The sequence below is a fragment of the Dreissena polymorpha genome, chromosome 10, assembly GCF_020536995.1.
Source record: "Dreissena polymorpha isolate Duluth1 chromosome 10, UMN_Dpol_1.0, whole genome shotgun sequence".
Classification (NCBI taxonomy): Eukaryota; Metazoa; Mollusca; class Bivalvia; order Myida; family Dreissenidae; genus Dreissena; species Dreissena polymorpha.
The window spans coordinates 7,648,958-7,671,107 of NC_068364.1; the positions used below are offsets into that span (position 1 = coordinate 7,648,958).

The following is a 22,150-nucleotide window of genomic DNA, read 5'->3' on the forward strand; positions in this document are numbered from 1 at the left end:
CCTAGGTTGAAACTAAAAACACACACAACGTGACACAAGAAACTTGAAAGAAAGAAATTAAAAAATTCTCAAGATCCATCTAGTGCTTTTAATAGTATATTTATAAGTATGTGTGTTTTTATAATCCATCAAACATACAAAACATAAGTGTCCATTGAATGCTCTTTTAGGCACCTCTAAATTAAAAACAAACTTATAAAATGTTATCCAAACAAAGGTGGGTTTACAAAAATGTCTGTTCAAATACTATAGACAAAGTAGGTGAATTTATTGAAAAACTATGTGGCAGAAAAAAAGTATAATTGGCAAATTACCAGGTGATATTGTAATGCAAAATATTCCCTTTTAAAGTTGGAGTTTGTTATCATTTGTATGTTTGTTCATACAGGTTTATTTAATCATTTTGACACTGATGTGAACTTGGTTGTGCATTAACCTATGAAATATTATCATTTTAATTTAAGTTGGATTTAATTAAGAAAGGTTTGAATTTAAATATTTTATAATGAACAGAGCAAACAATTTCATGGGAAAACTCAATTTATGTTTTATTGTATAGATGTACATGTGATTTAGTTTAAAATTGAATCATTTGTTAAACATTTACTTAAACAACTTAACAAGACTTTAAAAGTTCATTTTGTTGAAAACGTATAATATTTATCTTAATGTGTTATGTGAATTTCAATCATACAAAATACTATTAAATACTTTTTATATTTAGCCTCTGTATATTGATCTACTTAAGTAAAATAGACTTTTTGAACGCAATTTCAACTAAATAGAGTCATTTTAACTTAAAACTGTATGACCTGACAACCATATATATGAGTCGTGTTCTGAGAAAACTGGGCATTATGCATGTGCGTAAAGTGTTGTCCCAGATTAGCCTGCGCAGTCTGCACAGGCTAATCAGGGACGACACTTTCTGCCTTTATGACATTTTTCTTTTCAATGAAGTCTCTTCTTAGCAATAATCCAGTTTAGGCGGAGAGTGTCGTCCATGATTAGCCTGTGCGGATCGCATGGGCTAATCTGGGACAACACTTACCGCACATGCATTATGCTCAGTTTTCTCAGAACGCGTCACATAATTTACGCTTCAGATATTACCTAAGTGAAAGCCTATAAGTTCTAGGAAAGCATCTAGTAACCCTGATTATTGTGTTAACATTTTTCATTCTTTAGTCATTATTTTGGTAGGAAAACACACAACTTTTGTAATATTTTTTAAATAAATCATTCAGCATATCTTTTTAAAATCTAATAAGCACTGGCTTATAGGTTAAATGAAAAATAAACGCTTTTGCAAAATGACCCTAGCATCAGCAATTTTTGCTTGATTTTTTACCCAATTTTTTATTAATACACAATCTGTCAAGTTCATGTGTTTATACAAAAAAACAAAAACACACAAGAACATTCCTGTGAGGGCATTGTCTAATTTCAGATAAGGAACTAAAGTTTTATCAGAAATTCGACAATATAGGGGTCGCTGAATCTATTACAGGTAAGGATTTTACTATAGAAAGATAGATATAGTGTTGGTAGATACATTTTTCTTAGTCAAGAGTGTTATTTTTCTTTTAAATACAATTCAGACATTCTGTTTTATATTTGTTTTATTATTTTGAAGCTTTTCATTTTTATGTCCCCCACTATAGTAGTGGGGGACATATTGTTTTTGCCCTGTCTGTCTGTTGGTCTGTTGGTCCGTTGGTCTGTCTGTCTGTTTGCGCCAACTTTAACATTTTGCAATAACTTTTGCTACATTGAAGATAGCAACTTCATATTTGGCATGCGTGTGTATCTCATGAAGCTGCACATTTTGAGTGGTGAAAGGTCAAGGTCATCCTTCAAGGTCAGAGGTCAAATATATGTGGCCAAAATCGCTCATTTTATGAATACTTTTGCAATATTGAAGATAGCAACTTGATATTTGGCATGCATGTGTATCTCATGGAGCTGCACATTTTGAGTGGTGAAAGGTCAAGGTCAAGGTCATCCTTCAAGGTCAGAGGTCAAATATATGTGGCCCAAATCGCTTATTTTATAAATACTTTTGCAATATTGAAGATAGCAACTTGATAATGGCATGGATGTGCATCTCATGGAGCTGCACATTTTGAGTGGTGAAAGGTCAAGGTCAAGGTCATCCTTCAAGGTCAGAGGTCAAATATATGTGGCCGAAATCGCTTATTTTATGAATACTTTTGCAATATTGAAGATAGCAACTTGATATTTGGCATGCACTTGTATCTCATGGAGCTGCACATTTTGAGTGGTGAAAGGTCAAGGTCATCCTTCACAAGGTCAAGGTCATCCTACAAGGTCAAACGTCATATAGGGGGACATTGTGTTTCACAAACACATCTTGTTCAAAACTGTGAACATGTCCTATTTAGCACTACAGTAACACTAGGACATAAATAAAACAAGTGAATAAAGAATCATGTCCCCCACTATAGTAGTGGGGGACATATTGTTTTTGCCCTGTCTGTCTGTTGGTCTGTTGCTCCGTTGGTCTGTCTGTCTGTTTGCGCCAACTTTAACATTTTGCAATAACTTTTGCTACATTGAAGATAGCAACTTCATATTTGGCATGCATGTGTATCTCATGAAGCTGCACATTTTGAGTGGTGAAAGGTCAAGGTCAAGGTCATCCTTCAAGGTCAGAGGTCAAATATATGTGGCCAAAATCCCTCATTTTATGAATACTTTTGCAATATTGAAGATAGCAACTTGATATTTGGCATGCATGTGTATCTCATGGAGCTGCACATTTTGAGTGGTGAAAGGTCAAGGTCAAGGTCATCCTTCAAGGTCAGAGGTCAAATATATGTGGCCGAAATCGCTTATTTTATGAATACTTTTGCAATATTGAAGATAGCAACTTGATATTTGGCATGCATGTGTATCTCATGGAGCTGCACATTTTGAGTGGTGAAAGGTCAAGGTCATCCTTCACAAGGTCAAGGTCATCCTACAAGGTCAAACGTCATATAGGGGGACATTGTGTTTCACAAACACATCTTGTTCAAAACTGTGAACATGTCCTATTTAGCACTACAGTAACACTAGGACATAAATAAAACAAGTGAATAAAGAATCAGTTTTATTTTGAGGACTGCAGTTTTAATATTTGAAAGAGTGTCCACACAATCAATTACTTTCTTCCCTCATGGGTTAAATGGAGTTTAAACCTCTATAATGTAATTTTACTTGACATTTAAATGTCTCCAGTAATGGTTTGGTCTATTTTCACCTTTATTCAACTGTCACCATATTTGGGCTTTTATTTCTATGCACTTTATATCCCCATCTTTGGCACTATTTTACACCATTAGTAATCATATTAATACAATTAATCATCAACAATATAATATATAAACATATTTGCTATATAATATATAAACATATTTGCTATATAATATATAAACATATTTGTACCAATATTTCTATTCAATCAATCAAGTTAAGCCTACTGCTTCCACATGTGCTAATCATATCGGGTATTTAAATTAATTTACAAATTTATCCAATCACTATTTGTTGATATTATGTGTTTAGTGGGTAAACATTTATTTGTCAGAGCTTTTGTGTTTTGTTTTTAAATTTCATACAACCATGAAAAAATTGGATCTGTATGTTGTATTTTATTTTTTTCGGCCCCTACACCCTTATACTCTCCTAATAGCAGGCTCCAGTTGTCCCGAACCTGCGCATTTAGGACAATCTCTGCTGGCTCGGTCAAATCTGGAGCCTTCTGTCGCTTCGATTCTGTTTTATCCATCTCGGTTAGTTATGACTTCTGCTATTTGTTACGCTATTTGGTGCGTTTTATCTTATAGAAAGTGTGCTTAGTTGTGATGGCATAAACAAAATCTTACTGAAGTCTATTTTAAAATTTGTTCATGAATACGAATCCTGAGTCTGCCTATGTAAGTCTAAGCCTGAGTCAAAGTCTGAATTTGAGTACAAGTTTGAGTGTATTATTGGTGAATACGGCTCCTGCTGTACTTCAAATGAAGCACAGCATAGGACAGTAACTGTTAGAATGTTTATTTCCAGCATCAAACACATTATATTCTTGCCTTTAAGTTAACCATTGTAATATTTACTTGTACATTTATTTGAAATTTTTCTCAATGCTTCTTCAAAATCATTATTGTTAACACCACAAGGTAAAATGCTAACATGTTGCTTTAAAAACACATAAATTAAAGTAACATACCATGAAAGGAATACATTAAAGCATTAAACACATTTTTATGAGATCTGAAATTGGTATAGTTATTACGTTATGCATAAATGTATCCTCCTTATGTATGTATGGGTTTGATAAATGTTTCCAAACGAGAGCAATGGATTGACAAATATTTGAATGATAAAGCAAATATTCAGGTGTGATAATATTAAAATGATAAACAACTGACTGTTACATATTTTTTGCAACATGAAAAAGTGGATCTTCATGAACCTGTTAAGCAATCTTTAGGTAAGATCTAAATTGTCCAGTAGATAAGGGACTTATACTTACTGATTTCACATTTGTTTTAAGATACTATTATAGACTATGGCCCATATTCACCAAACAATTCTTAGACTTAAGTCTAAGAATAAGGAAAATTCTTTAAATTAGAATATTCAAGAATTTGTTTAACTTTGTGAAAAACTTATTATTAATCCCCTCTATATACATCATTATTCTTGTAGAACATTTTGTTAATGACATAATCACCAGTGGTAGCTTGTATATATTCAAAAACTGAACGCATATTTCTTTGTTCTTAAGTCTAAGAATGGTTTGGTGAATACGAGCCCAGGAGATTGAAGATGAATGTGCACCAACATGTATTTCTTTGCCATTGTTGAAATGCCTTTTTAATCCTTTGAAAGAAACAATTACAGAGCATCGGCTCACACTTCATTTATTTGTTGTCTAGTAAGGTTTAGTTTGTTAGACACATAAAAAGTTATATTTTCCAAATTACTGATGAAAAATGATTTTAATTGTATCCATTTTGAATAATTGATGAAAAATGATTGTAATTGTATCCATTTATATTGATGATGTTCATAAATGATATAATATGTTTAATATACTTGTCATAAATCAGGAGTGCTATTTTATGCATGTAAAAATTTAAATAACCAAACATTGAACAATCTCTGAATACGTGACAGAAGGTATCAGATACCACAAATGTAAAGAGTTCAACTGGGCGTAATTCAAATGTAGTTGAAATGAAGTGCTGTCTTAGAGTCATATTTAGGGTGGAGTATGTAATCTGCAGCAATTAAAGATGGGTGCAAATCTGAATAAATTATTGCCATACCTTAAATATGATATCATTTGTGCCATTAGAATGCAATGCACCATGCGGTTAACAATCACAACTTTTTATAATTTATCTATAGCCTTATGGGTTATTTGAATCCACCTAAGCTAAAGTCGTTTTATTATCTGACTATTGTAATCAAAATAGAATAAAATTTAATAGAGTTTGATTTTAAAGAAATATGTGCCGAGCTTTATCAAGATGGGGCCCTTAGCTCTTGTGTTTTTATGCCCCCGGATCGAATGATCGGGGGTGCCGTAAATACACGAATAGAATACGCACTTTTTTACCTGCCAAATTTTTCTTCAAGTAAGGGGTGCATATTATATACGAATGAGGAGCAGAACAAAATTTTTCCTGTGAAAATTTTCAACTTAATCGTTTTTATTCGCTGCGTGTCAGCCATTTTTTATTACACCATTACATCAAAGGGGGGCAACTGTACTTATGGTAATTGTCATGACTACACCGTATGTTACCATACATGCTAAATAAACCAACCAATGGTATCTATATATATTATAATACTTATTATTTTATTATTAGTCCCCTACCGGTTTCACCAGAGGGGACTTATGGTTTTCGCTCACTCTGTCAGTCAGTCTGTCACACTTTTCTGGATCCTGCGCTAACTTTTAAAGTTATTAATATTTTTTCATGAAACTTGAATCATGGATAGATGGCAAAATGGACATTATGCATGTCGTTTCATTTTGTTCCTACGTCAAGAATTCTGGTTTCTATGACAACAAATAGACTAGAAATACTGCTGAAAATGGTGGTTTTCTGGATCCTGCGATAACTTTTAAAGTTCTTATTATTTTTTCAAGTAACTTGAAACATGGATAGATGGCAATATTGACATTATGCACGTCATTTCATTTTGCTCCTACGTCAAATATTCTGGTTGCTATGGCAACAAATATATTTAAAAAAATTCTGACAATAGTGGAATTTCTGACAATGGTGGAGCCAGTAGGGGACTTATATTGCTTGGCAATAGTCTTGTTATAATTATTATCGTTCTGAATATTCTCAAATGGAATTAAATGTTATAAAATAACAGCGTCTCTGTTTCTTTTTTTTGCAATTATGACTTACCCGGTGTCAGCAGGTGGCCTGTGTGTTATCGGTAAAGGTCTTCTGAAAAAATTGCTTGCTTTTTCCAAAGCGACGATGACGAGAGCGCTTTTTAAGGGATTCGACGAAAGTGACCTGTGATCAACTCGTCACAAGCGAGAAACAACAAAACAGCCCTTTTCAGGGCAACCATTTGTCTTAGAAAGAATTGTCTTAAAATTGTCACATTGGTATCAAATCAACCATACCGTAATTACTCTATGTTTTCGGACACTTAAAAATAATTTTTTTTTTCGTGTCCGAAAACTTAGATACGAAAAATATTAACAAAATACAGGTGTCCGAAAACTTAGAGTCGAAAATGGAAGTGTCCGAAAATAGCGTCAATTGTATCAACGACTACCGGTAATAGCACGCGCTTGTAAAATACCATGCCGTATAGTATAAATTACAGTTATACATGTTTGCACTGCATTTTAAATAATTGTAAATGCTTAATTTATTTGACAGAAAGTTACTTCAAGGTTGCACTTTGACCAACGAGTTCAAAAATAAGCATGTGATGTACCGATACACGCTTGTATGAACCTGTAATTAACGCAATAAAATAAGCAAACTATGAATTCTTTGTTTGTTCATTTCCGATAGTTGTTGTGTAACACCTGCCATTGTATGTAAAACTTGTAATAGGGTGCATCACAATTTGAAACATTTAGTATTTGTCAGAGTTATTTTACTGAGAAGGAGTAGTACCATTGGGATAGATAATTGAACTGTTAATTGGCACTACCCCTGGTAATTGTCATAATGCTTATGCTATCGGGCGAAACCATTGTTTTATACCGGTTTACAAGGTTATTTACCCAATAACGCAAATGTAATGGTCCATTGCCCTCAGGCATGCACCCGCAATGATTTATGATGTTAATCTGGTTATAAAACCCCATGATCGAAGTGTCATTAGATATCGAAAAAGGCTAGAAATTTGGTAAAATAGCGCTGTAAAATATACTGTCCGAAAACTTAGAGTCATAAATAACAGACGAAAACTCGTGTGTCCGAAAATAAAGAGTCACGAAAAATAATTATTTTTGCCAAAAAAGGGGGTGTCCGAAAACTTAGAGTGTCCGAAAACATAGAGTAATTACGGTATGTTTGCGTAAATAAAACAATCAACGGTAATATAAACAATAGACAGAGATATTCATTATGCAACTGGCATGACAACAGTCCGATAACACATCGTGATCAATATTCCGAGGTATTTCTGTAAAACATATGGTTGATAACGCCAAATTGATTTGCTATTTTCACAACACAAAAATATATTGACACATTTTTCGGAAATGAGAGCGTCATGGCCGATTTTGGACACTGATTTTTTTAGTGCAATTAAACTCCGATTTTTAATTTTTACCGATAAATTTGGACCCAACTCGGGTGTGCGTATTATAGACTAGTGCGTATTATTTTCGTGTTTTTACGGTTTATTGTTTTTGGCCGTTTGTCTGTCATTGTATGTGTGTGTCATTGTATGTGTGTGTCTGTCCCAAAACTTTAACCTTGGTCATAACTTTGCAATATTGAAGATAGCAACTTGATATTTGGCATGCACTTGTATCTCATGGAGCTGCACATTTTGAGTGGTGAAAGGTCAAGGTCATCATTCAAGGTCAAAGGTCAAATATATGGCTTCAAAGCGGCGCAGTTGGGGGCATTTTGTTTCACTAACACAGCTCTTGTTTTAAACTAGTGATCATTTTAGCATATAAAGGACGAATAGTGTTAGTAGGAGAATACAACAATGGTGAAATTGTGATTGTGTCAATGACTAGGTCAATTTGTATTTAATTGTGACCATGTTAATGACTAGGTCAATTTGTAATAAATTGTAACTGTGTCAATTATTAGGTCAAGTTGTAATTAATATTGACAGCGTCAAAGACTAGGTCAATTTGTAATAAATATTGACTGTGTCAATGACTAGATGTGAAAATGACTAGGTCAATTTGTAATAAATATTGGCTAAGTCAATGACTAGGTCAATTTGTAATACATATTGACTATGTCAATGACTAGGTCAATTGGTAATAAATTGTAAATATTGACTGTGTCAATGACTAGATGTGAAAATGACTAGGTCAATTTGCAATAAATATTGACTGTATCAATGATTAGGTCAATTTGTAATAAATATGGACTGTGTCAATAAATAGGTCAAGTTGTAATAAATACTGACTCTGTCAATGACTAGGTCAATTTTACATTTTAACTGTGTCCATGACTGGGTCAATTTGTAATAAATTATAACTGTGTCAATGAGTGACTAGATCAAGCTGTAATTAAGGAGGACCTCCTTTCATTTCATAATTAATATTTCAGGAAAAAAGTAAGATGACTTGTTTATATGAAATTTGTTTGTAGCTTGTATTTCTGTAAGATTGTTGCAGCTTTATGTTATTCAATCTCTTGTCAGCATCACCATAGAGTTCTTGAATAGGTTTCCTGCTCACAGTCATGATGGTCATTATTTATTGTCACTGACCAAGTTCAATAATTTATAACTGCACTAAAGCAGGATTATGCCCTTTATATATTTAGCATTTTCAATGAATCTTCATTTCAAACAAAAAAAACAATTATATTGGTTTGTGACTTGAAATATAAGCACATGGTGATGTTTATGATTTTTGATTAATTGAAATTAAATCTTCATCTATAGCTTTGGAGATGTTTAAAAATGATATGGAACCTCCCGGATATGTCTGTATAGATTTTAAACGGGGTAAATGTCATAGACCAAAATTTGCATGTTTCACATCTGCTTTGAGCTGTTCATGTATGTTTGAGTTGGGTTGTTAAAATGCAAAGTCATGTGTTGATATTTGTGGTGGTGTTAAAAATGAAGTCGAGCCTTAAATCTGTTAGCATAAGGGATTGCTCATCATGCTCATAATATCATCTGTGGTTTTTAGATATGGTAATTGGGTGGAGACTTCATGTACTTCATATATTAAAAATATTATTTGAAATAAGGTAAGTGGATATTTTTTTGACACTAGATTTTAGCAATTTATGTATTTGAAGTTTACTTCATGTTGGGGTTGCATTTATAAATTGATGTGTATAAATGATCTCAACCATCATGTGATGAAAGGGACTTGTAAAAGATTGGCAAACAAATGGACAATTTACAAAATTGAAGTTAAGAAATGAAAAAAGAAAGAATCATGGTTAGTTTATTGATGCAATAACACTATGGGCTTAAAAATATACTAACAAGTCTGACTTAGAAGAAATGATAATGTTTTGCAGTATCAATTGATCAAATAATTTGGAGCACAAAATTGTTGGCAATATGTGATTTGCTTACATTACGTGAAGTAACAAGAAATGTGTCCATAGAACACAGATGCCACAGCCCCTGGACACATACATGAGTGTTGGGGTGGTACAACATTTACAAAGGGCAATAACTCTTAAAATAGGGGAGCAAGAGTTATGGTTCTTTTGCACTGATAATGCCCTCAAGAAGACCTACCTACCTCATCAGTTTCAAATGGATAACTCTTGATGTTTTTTGGATTCTCATGACAAACTTTTAGTACAAAAACTAACAATGGGCAATAATTCAAGGGCCATCTTTCCAGAGTGCTTGGCTCATTCTTCAACTTTGTCTAAATTTTATGCCAACAAATATTTTTCTGAAAGCTTGGCAATGATCTGGTAAAAACTTGTAAGTTAGAAAGTGGGAACCAAAAGTGCAGAATAACAGGAGAAACGGGGACAAAGTGACTGACAGACAGAGTGGAAATTATATGCCAGCCTTAAACTGGTTGAGGTAAATAGCTGAAACCAAAAGTAAAGTGACACTGTAACGTACTGTGACTGACGGACAGAGCTGAAACTATATGACTACCTTTTCGGGGCATAAAAAGTCTTTGTTAACTCTGTTATTGTCCCCTACCGGTGAAACCGGAGGGGACTTATGGTTTGCGGTCTGTGTGTCCGTGAGTCTGTCACACTTTTCTGGATCCTGCGATAACTTTAAAAGTTCTTCATATTTTTTCATGAAACTTCAAACATGGACAGATGGCTATATGGAGATTATGCACGTCATTTAATTTTGTTCCTACGTCAAGAATTCTGGTTGCTGTGGCAACAAATAGATTAGAAATATTGCTGAAAATGGTGGATCCTGCGATAAATTTTAAAATTCTTCATATATTTGTTCATGAAACTTGAAACATGGATAGATGGAAATATGGAGATAATGCATGTCATTTCATTTTGTTCCTACATCAAGAATTCAGGTTGATATGGCAACAAATAGACTAGAAATATTGCTGAAAAATGGTGGAGTTTCACCGGTAGGGGACTTACATTGCTTGGCAATTGTCTTGTTTTGTTTTGTTATATGGCAAAAATTATATATTTATTGCAAAATTGGTGGATTAAACAATATGTGAACAGTTTTCTTATACACCTCGTTTAGAATTCATGCACCTTTCATGAACAGTTCACAAACTTAAAGATCATGAAATGTTCATGAAAAACTCAGTAACTCTGTTTCACGCATTAAACAACTGTTACTGAAAGAGCTATGATAGAATTATTCATCTCAAATACTTGTGGATTGCTAACTCTTATTATGCAGTGAGAACTTATAATATGAAGGCATCTATAAAGGACATTGAAAAATGATATACACGTTTTTTGTTAGTGAAATATGTATAAGAGTAATACCGTTTGATTACTAACATTTGCTGGGGTAGATTGCATTTAATGATATTGTATATCTTTAGTAATGGTAGTGTAAGAAACACAAAACCTATGTGCAAACCTTCTGGTCTCAAATTAAACATCTTATGGCATAACTTATGGTTTATAGTTTAACATAAATTTTGTATTAAGATTAGCATTTTCCATACATCAGTTTAAAGCAAGATTGTGAAGATTAGAGGTTTTAAAACTCAGTAAAATATCAAAATATAAATCTTGGTTCCTGTATTATACTAATGAGAGCTAATGGATTATATTTTAAGGGGAATATTGATGGCTTATTAATGTTAGATTTTCAGACCTAATATTGTCTTTAAATAAATAAATTTAAAATGTTGACTTAATTTATATGTCTTGTGTTTTGTAAAAAAATTAAATGAATAAGCCCTAATGATACCCATATCAGTGTGTTTTTTTCATTCAAAATCAGGGCCGGTATTTGGCCCCATTCTCAAATGAAAAAAAGTATATATTTTTCCCAAATGGAACCTAGAAATTCCCAATTTAAGGTTAAAGTCAAGCTCTACACCATAGTAAATATAATATTGAAAACAACAACACTATTTTCCAAATGTCCGTCAAAAGGCCAAGATTTTCCCCAATCCAAAGAGCCACATTCTCAAAATGGTGGAGAAAAACACTGCATATGTTTATTGCTGTGTTTCAAAGATTCTATCTGTATGCATAATAATTGGTACATGCCTTATTAATTTGATTTGAAATCTGAAGAATCTGTTTTGTGTAATAGTGGATAATTAAGGCTGAGAGAATTTTCGTTAGGAAACACACCTGTTCTTAATATAAAGATAATAAAGTGTAATATTATCATAAACATGACACTTGATATTCCAATAAGATATTGTATGCATAATGCATTCTTTGAGTATGTATTATTATGAGTAATAAAAAAAACAACTAAATTATTCAGGGATAAAACAATTGCCAAGATTGAAAGTGTCACTTGAAATTCATCAAAGTTGTTTATTCACTTATTAATGATTAGATAGTGTCTAATAAAATGATCATAAAGTATGTTATATATTTCAAGGATATCATTTTCAGTTGTTCTGCATAACACAAGGCACTCAACTGACACTATAATTAATTAATATTTATGTGATATAAATTGCCTGTGTACTTAAGTTAAATTAATTGTCAAACATATTGTCTTCTTCCTTAGCATCAAACCGTTATAAGTATCACTTCTTCAACCTTCATCATCAGCAGCAGCAGCAGCTGCATTTTCTTAATGCCTTCCTTTTAAAAAGAAGGCATATAGCAGTCCCATTAGCCATCTTTTACACCTGTCCTTCTGTACCTTTATATGAGATGTCTGACTGAAAATTCTTGTCTCAGCCATACATATCGATGGTCACCATTCAAAATGCCGAACCTACATTTTTTGGACATTTAGTGAGGTTTGCACTGTGTAGGGCGGGAAATCAGTGCGCACATGCCCAGAAAATGACGAATCGCCAAACCAATCAGAACATGCCAAAGCGGCCATATGATAAAATACCGAACTGTGATTGTGGAAATTAAAATGTGCAAAAATGCGAAGCTGAACACTCAAAAATGCGAAGCTGAATATTAATTGTAAAATGCGAAGCCAAATAATTTTTAACTTCAGCATTTTGCATATAGTTATGAAAATGAAAAAATAGCCCTCCTGGAAAGTTGTGTTTTTGTAAGTTCAGCATTTTGAATGGTGACCATGGAAATGCAATATATTGATGGATTCTACAATAACTTGGCACTGATGTAAACCATTCTAAGATGATACAACACCCGTCTCCCTACCTAAAGATCAAGGTCACTTAGAGATGAGAGGTTAATTATTTACTGTGAAGAAAAAATTGCTAAATATACCGTCGAAAATATACCAAAATGCCATATAATAGCCTATGACTTTTCCATGCAGATTTTGCATATAAAATTTAATCAAAAGATTTCTCTTTACTCTTCCAGTGCTGGAACCGAATTTTGAAGGCCATAGCAAACAGTTTGGATCCAGATGAGACGCCACCGAACATGGCGTCTCATCAGGATCCAAACTGTTTGCTATTCTGATAGTATTCTTTGAAAAAATCAAAGAAAATGCTAATTATAGAAATTTAGCAGTTGACATTTTAGCAGATGTCAAATTTCCCAGCATGCAAAGGGTTAAGTACAACATAAGATAGGATTTCCCTAAGCAGTTGTTTGAATACCACCCACTTTTATAATACTTTGGAATGTGCCCACCTTGCTTTAATCTTGTCAGATGTTCCACTGTATAGCATTTTTAACATTTTCAACATTTTCTACGTCAATTTGTTGCTAAGTACCATCCTGCACTATTTTATTCAGTAACGGAATTCAAAAAATTCCAACAGCACAAAAATATTTAAATAACATCCATAAACATATTTCTATGAAATATTTAATATTCCTGTTTGTTAAGTTTGATAGGTATTTTTATTAGTATGTTAATGCACTTACAACCGTTAGCATTGAGTTTTATGGACGTGGTAATAGCTTTGTTGGAATATTATATAGAACAGGAAATTGTATTTTAGATGAATGCCTAAATCATTTGAAGTATCTAAGTGACTTATTATTTCTTCACTGATATCTGTATATGCAATAATTTATTGTATAAATAAATCCTGTATTATGCACAAAATTTCCCTTGATTTTGTATTTTTTTTAACTCTATTCAACCATTTTTCTATGTTTATAGCCTATAAACATTTTAACAATATTTTTTTCTTTTCTAGTACTAACCAGCGTTTTGCAGCATAATATTCATTCATGGTTTTCTGTAGAAATTCACTCCTTTTTGAAAGCTTCAAGGTCCGCCAAAATGGCATTTTAATTGCATATCACTGCCAAACTCTATTGATTGTTCACATTTCAGGAATCATAATACTGCTTGTGTTTCATTAGTTGTTGGTTTTAATTGCTTTCTTCTGACAGGTGTTAAATGGCACCCATCTTAAATGAGTTGTATAAGTGAATATGATCCTGCTTAATGAACACTTACAGATATTGGGTAGCCATCAGTAAATGCCCACAAATGATTGTAATACATTTAATACTTTTGATGTATTTTCTGAGTATCCACTAATGTGACCAATCTAGAACTGCCATGGCTTGCTTTAAGTCTGTATAAAACTGGCTTGATGATGACTTGGATTTGTTCAAAAACGGTTCAAAACTGGATAAAAACTTGGCAACAAAAAAGGCGGATGAATATAGAATTAGCTTTGCCCGTCCTTTGGACAGTGTGTTAGTCTGTCAGTCTGCCCGTTCGTCTGTCACAAAACCTTTTAGGCCAATTTCTCAGAAATTATATAAGATATGAACATGAACCTTCATAGGTGTATAGATATCAATGAGGAGAAGTGCCATGAACAAAAACCATAACACTACACTTTGTTTAACAAGAGTGATTTCCCTTTGTTTGTTTTTTGTATGATGAAACTTTTCAGGGCTATATCTCAGATACCATTATATTTCAATATGAAGCTCCATGGATGTATTGATATTAATGAGAAGTGCCATGCTTAACAACCATTACCCTTCACTTTCTTAAATAAGAGTTATTTCCCTTTGTTGCTTTTGTGTGATGGAACTTTTAAGGGCTATATCTGGCTTACGATACAACATTTCAACATGGAACTTCATGGGTGTAAAAATCAATGGGAAGAAGTGCCATGCACAAGAACCATAACCCTGCACTTTCCTAACTAAGAGTTATTGCCCTTTCTTATTTTTGTATGATGTAAATTTTCAAGACTATATCTCAGATACGCTACAAGATTTCAACATGAAACTTCATGGGTGTGTAGATACCAATCAGGAGAATTGCAATTTATAAAAGCAATTACCCTACACTTAATTATTACGTATTAAATATTACCATACACTTAATGATTTTACTGTATATCAATGGATTTGCACTGATCTATAAACAAAGTTTATTTGGCGGTTGATATCAATTAAATGAATGTGCTTGTTCAAAAATGGTTCAACTCTGGATAAAAACATGGCAAAAAAAAGGTTGGGCAGTTGTCATTGTATAGCTTTAGAAAAGCTTTAATCTTTCTTTTAAATGTTTTCATAAGAGGCCAGGATGTTTTAAAGACATCGACACATTTCTTACAAAAGTAAGTCCTTTTAAATTGGTCTCTCAATCTATTCTATCCTTTCACTTTTGTGGCAAAAGGTTAATAGTTGCTACAAAAGGATTTGTGTGTGACTTTGAAGTGATAGCAGTGTAAGTCATTGTGATACCAATAAGGCGATCAGTGAGCCCCCTTTGAGAATGACCTTGAATAGAGGGTGTGAGAGTATTGCTGTGGGTGTCATGTTGCCACCCGCTTAGGTCTTTATTGCCTTTGAGTGGGGTAACATGAGAATAACAGCTTTGCATAGAGGTCAAAAGATCTCTTTCTAAATGGCAGAGGGGGGCTACTGTTTAAAGTTTATGGCTGCTATTTAAATCAAAGAACGAAAAAAAAAAAAAAAAAAATAAGTATTGAAGGAGAGAGACAGCAATGTCATCACATGAGAGCCAGATTATGACAGCGATATAACTTATATGTGAGTTAAATTTGTGTCAGTCACCAATGTTGTTCATATTGGTTGTTATCCAAAGGTAAATAAAAAAAGCTTTTGATTTTTAAATTGCAATTTTAATAGCAAATGTACCAGATACAATGAAATTTTTGGTTAAATTATGCTTGTTGTTTGTCATTAATATTGTGTAGTGAGTTAACCCATTTATGCCTAGTGTCTAGAAAAAAGGCCGTGGCAAACAGCGTAGACCGAGATGAGACGCCACATGATGCGGCATCTCATCATGGTCTCTGCTGATTGCTGAAAGGAATTTCTGTAAGAAATATTCTTAATATAGAAATAAATATACTAGACATCCCTAATTTTGGAAATAAATTGATCCAATATAGAAGCATGGGAGAGTCCACTAGGCATAAATGGGTAAATAAAACAGATCCATTAGTTTGATTGACAGCTGGCAAGTAGCCAATCAAAATACAGATTTGTTGTTCATACCTTCACAAGGGTCATTAAAAATTTGATCTGCAAAATGTTGCCACTTTGAGTTGGCTTAAAGGTTAACATAATATCATATTAAAGCACACAATACCTCATGGTGTAAAGTAACCTCTCCTTCTACAGTTCATTAGGAAGCAAATGGAAATTGTCACCTGTGTCCAAGAAGGTATATCAATGAAACATGCGATGTCAAAAGGCTAAGGTAACTGATATCAGATTTTACAGATGAAATAGTATGGTAACAATATGATGCTTAAGCGTCATTACAATATATTAAACTGACTGACCTTTGTGCAAGATTTTGTATTTGAGCTATTTAGAAAAAGAATGCGTTTACTGGATATTCCATGACAAGTGCCCATCTTTTTTAAACCCCGACTATTAACTGAATAGTTTGAGATATACTCTCATTATACTCTGTGAATACATAAGAATTGTTTAACCCTGAATACATCTCCATCTTAACTAGAGTTTGCAGCAAGACTCAAACTCTAGAGAACTTTTTTGCTTCAGTGCAACAATTTTAGTTACAGCAAATACGTTTATGTCTAAACGATGTTCGATATGTCTCAGTCTGCTTGACATAGATCTATTAGAGTTTGTGGAGAAAAACAAACTCTTATATCTGCTATAGTTCAGAACAAAAGTACAGAGTCTATGAGAGAATAAGACCAATTTGTATATCAAAGTGTAAGTATGGCTTGCCCAGTGGAGCTGTTATGGCTTGCCTTGTGGAGCTGTGAAGTACCATTAGGATCTCTTGTGTCATTTATCTTGTGATACTGATAACAGATAACCTTGTTTTCGGAATACCAAGTGCTTAGATTAGAAACTCAATTTCAAGTTTTTTAATGGTTTTAACATATTTACAGATCCCATTTGATATGAAGCAATCAAATATCACCTCCAAATCACAGCTTGCTTACCCAAACTACTGTAATTCCATTGATGCATTCATATGGAAATTTAAATGCTTTGATTTAATCACTTATGTTATCTCCACGAAATTTAAACTTATTCTTATATGCTTGTGTGTCTGAAACTGTAATAATCAAGTTCATTTTGTGCATAAGTGAATTATCAGTTACTGGTTTGACTGTGATTACAGTAAGAAACACTTTTAGAATGTTTGTTTTAAATTATCTCACAATTCAGATGAGGTACCACCGCATGCTGATTTGTTAGCAGAATATTTTAGAAAGTTTTAAAAGCAGATCTCATGTAGATGTCAGTTCCTGATTAAGATCAGGGGGGGAATATGACTTTATCTGGGATATACACTGAGGATGCTGAAGGCAGGAGGCGAAAGGGGGATTATTTACCATTGAAACCCCCCCCCCCTCTATTGCTGATTTTTTTTCTTTCCAAAATTGTAATAAGGCGTAGTTGAGAAATAATTATGTTTTATTAGTGAGTTAGTGGGCAGTTATAATTATATTATTATTATGGAACAAAATGATAACTTGTATCATACATGCCATAATTTTTTAGGTCCAAAGTGGGACATTTCATAAAAAATTGTCGGGACATTTGACCAAAAAGCAGGACACCTAAAACGATCTGTCATTCCACCTTTACTGTAGTCAGTATAGTACTAACAAAAACTCTTGATATTCAAGACATAAAACATCTGATATGAAGCATGAAATCTAAAACATAACAATAACAGTTTTATTAAATAAGACAATAGCAAACAACGAAGATGATATTCATATTTTTAGTGTACAAAATCTGGAACATTACGACAACAATACTCATTATATTACTTTCAATGGCAAACATTAACTCAGGGGAGGCTATCCAGTACACTGAAAGTACGGGTTGCAGTAAACTATCTACCGAACAGTTACATCAGCTTGACACGGAATGCACGGAATGATGTTTTTTAAGCATGTATCCATGCGCAGTTTGTTACTTGTCAATTGTCGCGGCTTAATTGGAGTAGGGTCAAACTGTCATGCATAGCACCTCGTCGTTTTTAGCTTAATTGGAGTCGGGTCAAACTGTCATGCATAGCACCTCGTTGTTTTTATTACAATTACACCCAATTTCACAAGACAGGATGGGTATCACTTATTGGACTGTTTGTTGCGATTTTGGTATATTGCACATTCGGATTATCCCGCTATTTTGGAACTAAACATTGAATGTAAAAGGCTCATTAATGACGCAGAAATAATTTTTCAAACAAAGACAAAAACAAACACATTTTCAACATTTATTTCATTATAATACAACTATCGATAGCAATAAGCGACCACTATCTTAAAGACCACCATGGTGTGAATGCCTGATAAAATCAATAATTAGCCAATAAATCGCTGATAAGGTGTCATAAACAACATTGGTACACACGAGAAGTAGGATCGGATTGTTAATTGGGGCAATAAAGGGATTAGCGGTGGTAGGTGTTAGCGAAACAGAGCTTGAATAGCGAATTTTATTGGGAACCTATAGACCTTACATCGTTTTTTACGAATGTCGGGACAAATCGTCTCATATCGGGACGCCGGGACAAAGGGCCCAAAAGCGGGACTGTCCCGCCGAGATCGGGACGTCTGGCATGTATGACTTGTATTTATCATTTTCTGAAAACCTGACTATAAAACTAACAGCGTTGGAATAACTTATAAGAAATAGGCAAAATATGCTCAGATGTGAAGATGTAGAAAATGCAAATCGCTGCAGCCATTCTCTATATGCCATGTGTTATTTCATCATGAAATCAACAGCCTACCTCTAATATGAAGGATGTGTTAACGTTTCATCCCTTGATGCAAGAGTTGCAGCACTTTGGGGATTCATGGTGGTGAGTCCACAAGGTGTCTCGAGATTGATTGTTTCTGATAACCTGGAAAAACACTTATTTCTAATTTTGGGTCTACATTTGCAACAAGTATTATTTTATCCAAAGGCTAGAAATTAGTATTGAAATGACGTCTACAAAGGCAGATAAAATTTGCAGTCGTTAATAAACGATCAATTGCTGGTGTTCTTATTAAGAATCTGTTTCAGTTTTAAAACATAACTTTTTGCAACTGATAAGTTTTCAAGTGCATTTAGCAAACCATTGCAATAGGAAATAAATGACAGTTATTTTTAGTGGTATTTTTTTCAACAAACTAAATTTATTGACATAAAATTAGTATTTTTCTTTATGAAACATACCATGCTATTCAAACACTATGACAGAATAAGGCCATTTTATTCATATGCAAAATGTTCAAATATATTGTGCTTTTACTGGTAACAGTAAATTAACTTGTCATTCAATGATTTTGTAAATTATACATGCCATCACATCTTTCTGGGCATAGACTTTGTAAACAAGCATCATTATCTCATCTGTGTGTTATTTTTATTTTCTGAATCAAAGCCTAAAATCTGGAAGCTGAGATAGGATTGATGTTTTCATATTCAAGAAGTGAAAGGTAATTGTTGTGTAATGTATTTAATGTATTTAATGACTTATTTACTGTAAGATGAAACTGTTGAAATGTTTTTATTTCAATATAATTTTTACTCATCACATTAAATGTGACACAAATGAATGATGTGTTTGGTTTAAAGTTATGTTTTTGATTATTATGGAGCATCAAATATTGTGGAAGGTAGTTTATTACAGTAACTTAGGGCCATATAATTCCTAAACATCGAACATTATGTTTAATCTCACATTTCAACTTAAAAACTTCTTTTTCCTTTATAATTTTATTCCATGTAACCCTGATTAGTTTTAAAGTGTTCCATTATTAAAAATTGCTTGTATTGTTACTTAAATTGGATTCAAATATATTGTATAAGGTTGCTGTTATGTAATGGATATGGTGTCTGCCTAGCGACCAGGAGGTCATGGGTTCGATCCCCACCGTGGGAGCATTCTTTAGATCTCCCCCAAAGACACCAAGTACTGGTTCTAGGCCAAGGAAATGGACTTGAGAGCGTTTATATAAGCCTTGGGCTTTCGATGCAATCGAGCTAAATAAATAGGTTTAAACTAAATTCACAAATTGTTATTCCCTTGTTTGTCCGCCCGCCAGATCAAGCCTTTTTTAACATGGACATAGAAAAACACATTTCAGATTTAAAATAGTTTCCAGTCTGCCTAACATCATTTTATGTTAATTACATCTTATACCAATTTAAGGTGTATGCAATCACATTTTATGGAATTCCATCCATCATTAGTTTGAATGTGAATAAATGTGCATTTAATTAAAGAGCTATTCAAAGAGGTTATTTAGAGTGACATATTCTTATCCAAAAGATAATAAAACATAGATTAATGAATAGTTGATTATATTTATTATTATCCTTCAAACCTGACAACTTGGGAAGCATTTATCGCTGTAAATAATACTTAAAGACATAATTCAAACCAGTTTGCAAGCGTGGAAAGAGGGAATTATAATAAATAACTGTCAGTTTTATTTCTTTATATAGGTAATAGACGTTATTAGTGCTATAAAACTGACATTAAAACAATGTCAGTACTTGATCGGTTCTTTCAAATTGTTACAATATTACGTTCGAAGTAGAGGAAAATTATTTTATCAATGGTACTTTGTTGAAAAATGCTTCTTAGAATTTTTTATCTCTTAAAACTTGTTAATTGTTTGAAGTAATTATCTCTTGTGAAAATGAGCAATATGGTACGATTAAGAAATAGTATTTTTCTATCATGGTTTGTTGTCGAATGTATATATACTTTTATTCCTCCATATACAAGACACGAAGATCAAAACACAATATAACTATATATAAACAATGGTTAGATAGATACAAACATAAACGATATATATGGATGTTAATATCAACATCAGCAAAAAAAGAGAACTTTATAAACAATATCGTTTAGTAAAACTGTGTTATGTTACGTAGAAGAGTCTCCAAGTTGTCCCATCTAGGAGGCAAAAGCGAAATTTTAGACAGGGAGCTAGGAGTACTGTGATATCACGATCATTATTAAAGTTAGATATATTCCCAGGATATCTGTAGCCTAGCACCGAAACACGAAATTGCTAGACAGACAATTCCTGGCTAAAAAAAAATAAACAAACTATTTAAATGTACTGTATATACTATATATAAGTCAATGTAATCACAATGTAATAATTTAGTGAGTCCCCTACTGTAAAAACATTTTGCAGACTAGTGATGAAAGTTTTGTATGATTGAGGTTGTCATAATTTATATTAAGAAACATCTTAAGTCCAACCCCTCTTAAGCAGCCAGTCAAGGGAAACGGCCAAATTGGCTGCTTAAGCGGGGTGGCCTCTTAAGAGGGGGTTGGGTCATAGGGAGTCTAGAGTTGATGAGTGCATGGCCAACTGTTCACTTTTTGTATAAACAAAATGGTAAATATGTGTACATGTACTAAACAATGTATAGACTTAAAATAATGTTATTTTTTCCTTTCTAAAATCAGCTATAAAACAACATTTCCATTCAAAAAAATATTCTATTCATCTTTCTAATCATCATCAATATCATCATCATCATAAGAATCAAGTCAATGAAAAAGAATCATTCTCATGATTCGTTGTTTACACCATGCGCGTTGTATGGCATCAATGCACTTAAGATGGGAACAGTTGTGAATCAGTTATGCGTGAATAACTCCCGTGTCACTGTCAATCGATAATTTAATTGGTTTATTGCAGTTTTTATCGACGGTCGCGGCACAGACCGGCCGCCTACACGGGTGATGAGGGGTGACCGGAAGTAGGGGTTGGACTGTATAATTGCACTGCTCAGAAAGACTAGAGCGACACATCTGGTTGAAAGCACCAAGTCCGTTTGTGTCTATTATGGTATTCCATAACTGTTCACGAATGTTAGAATTCATATTACAGAGCAGAATACGATGGTGCACTATATTCAAA

The 22,150-nt window shown here is 33.3% G+C and overlaps 1 protein-coding gene across 5 annotated transcripts in view; it reads left to right on the forward strand.

Annotated features, from left to right (window-relative positions):
• The first annotated feature begins 370 nt into the window (after positions 1 to 370).
• The window catches only part of LOC127848256 (solute carrier organic anion transporter family member 4A1-like), a 152,308-nt gene continuing 130,528 nt past the window's right edge, over positions 371 to 22,150 (forward strand). For 4 of the 5 annotated variants that reach the window (XM_052380601.1, XM_052380602.1, XM_052380604.1 and 1 more), the window contains exons 1-2: positions 371 to 483; positions 1,451 to 1,510. The gene's annotated coding sequence lies outside the window, so the exon portion shown is untranslated. The remainder of the gene's footprint in view (positions 484 to 1,450; positions 1,511 to 22,150) is intronic. The other variant, XM_052380603.1, reaches the window with a different exon arrangement.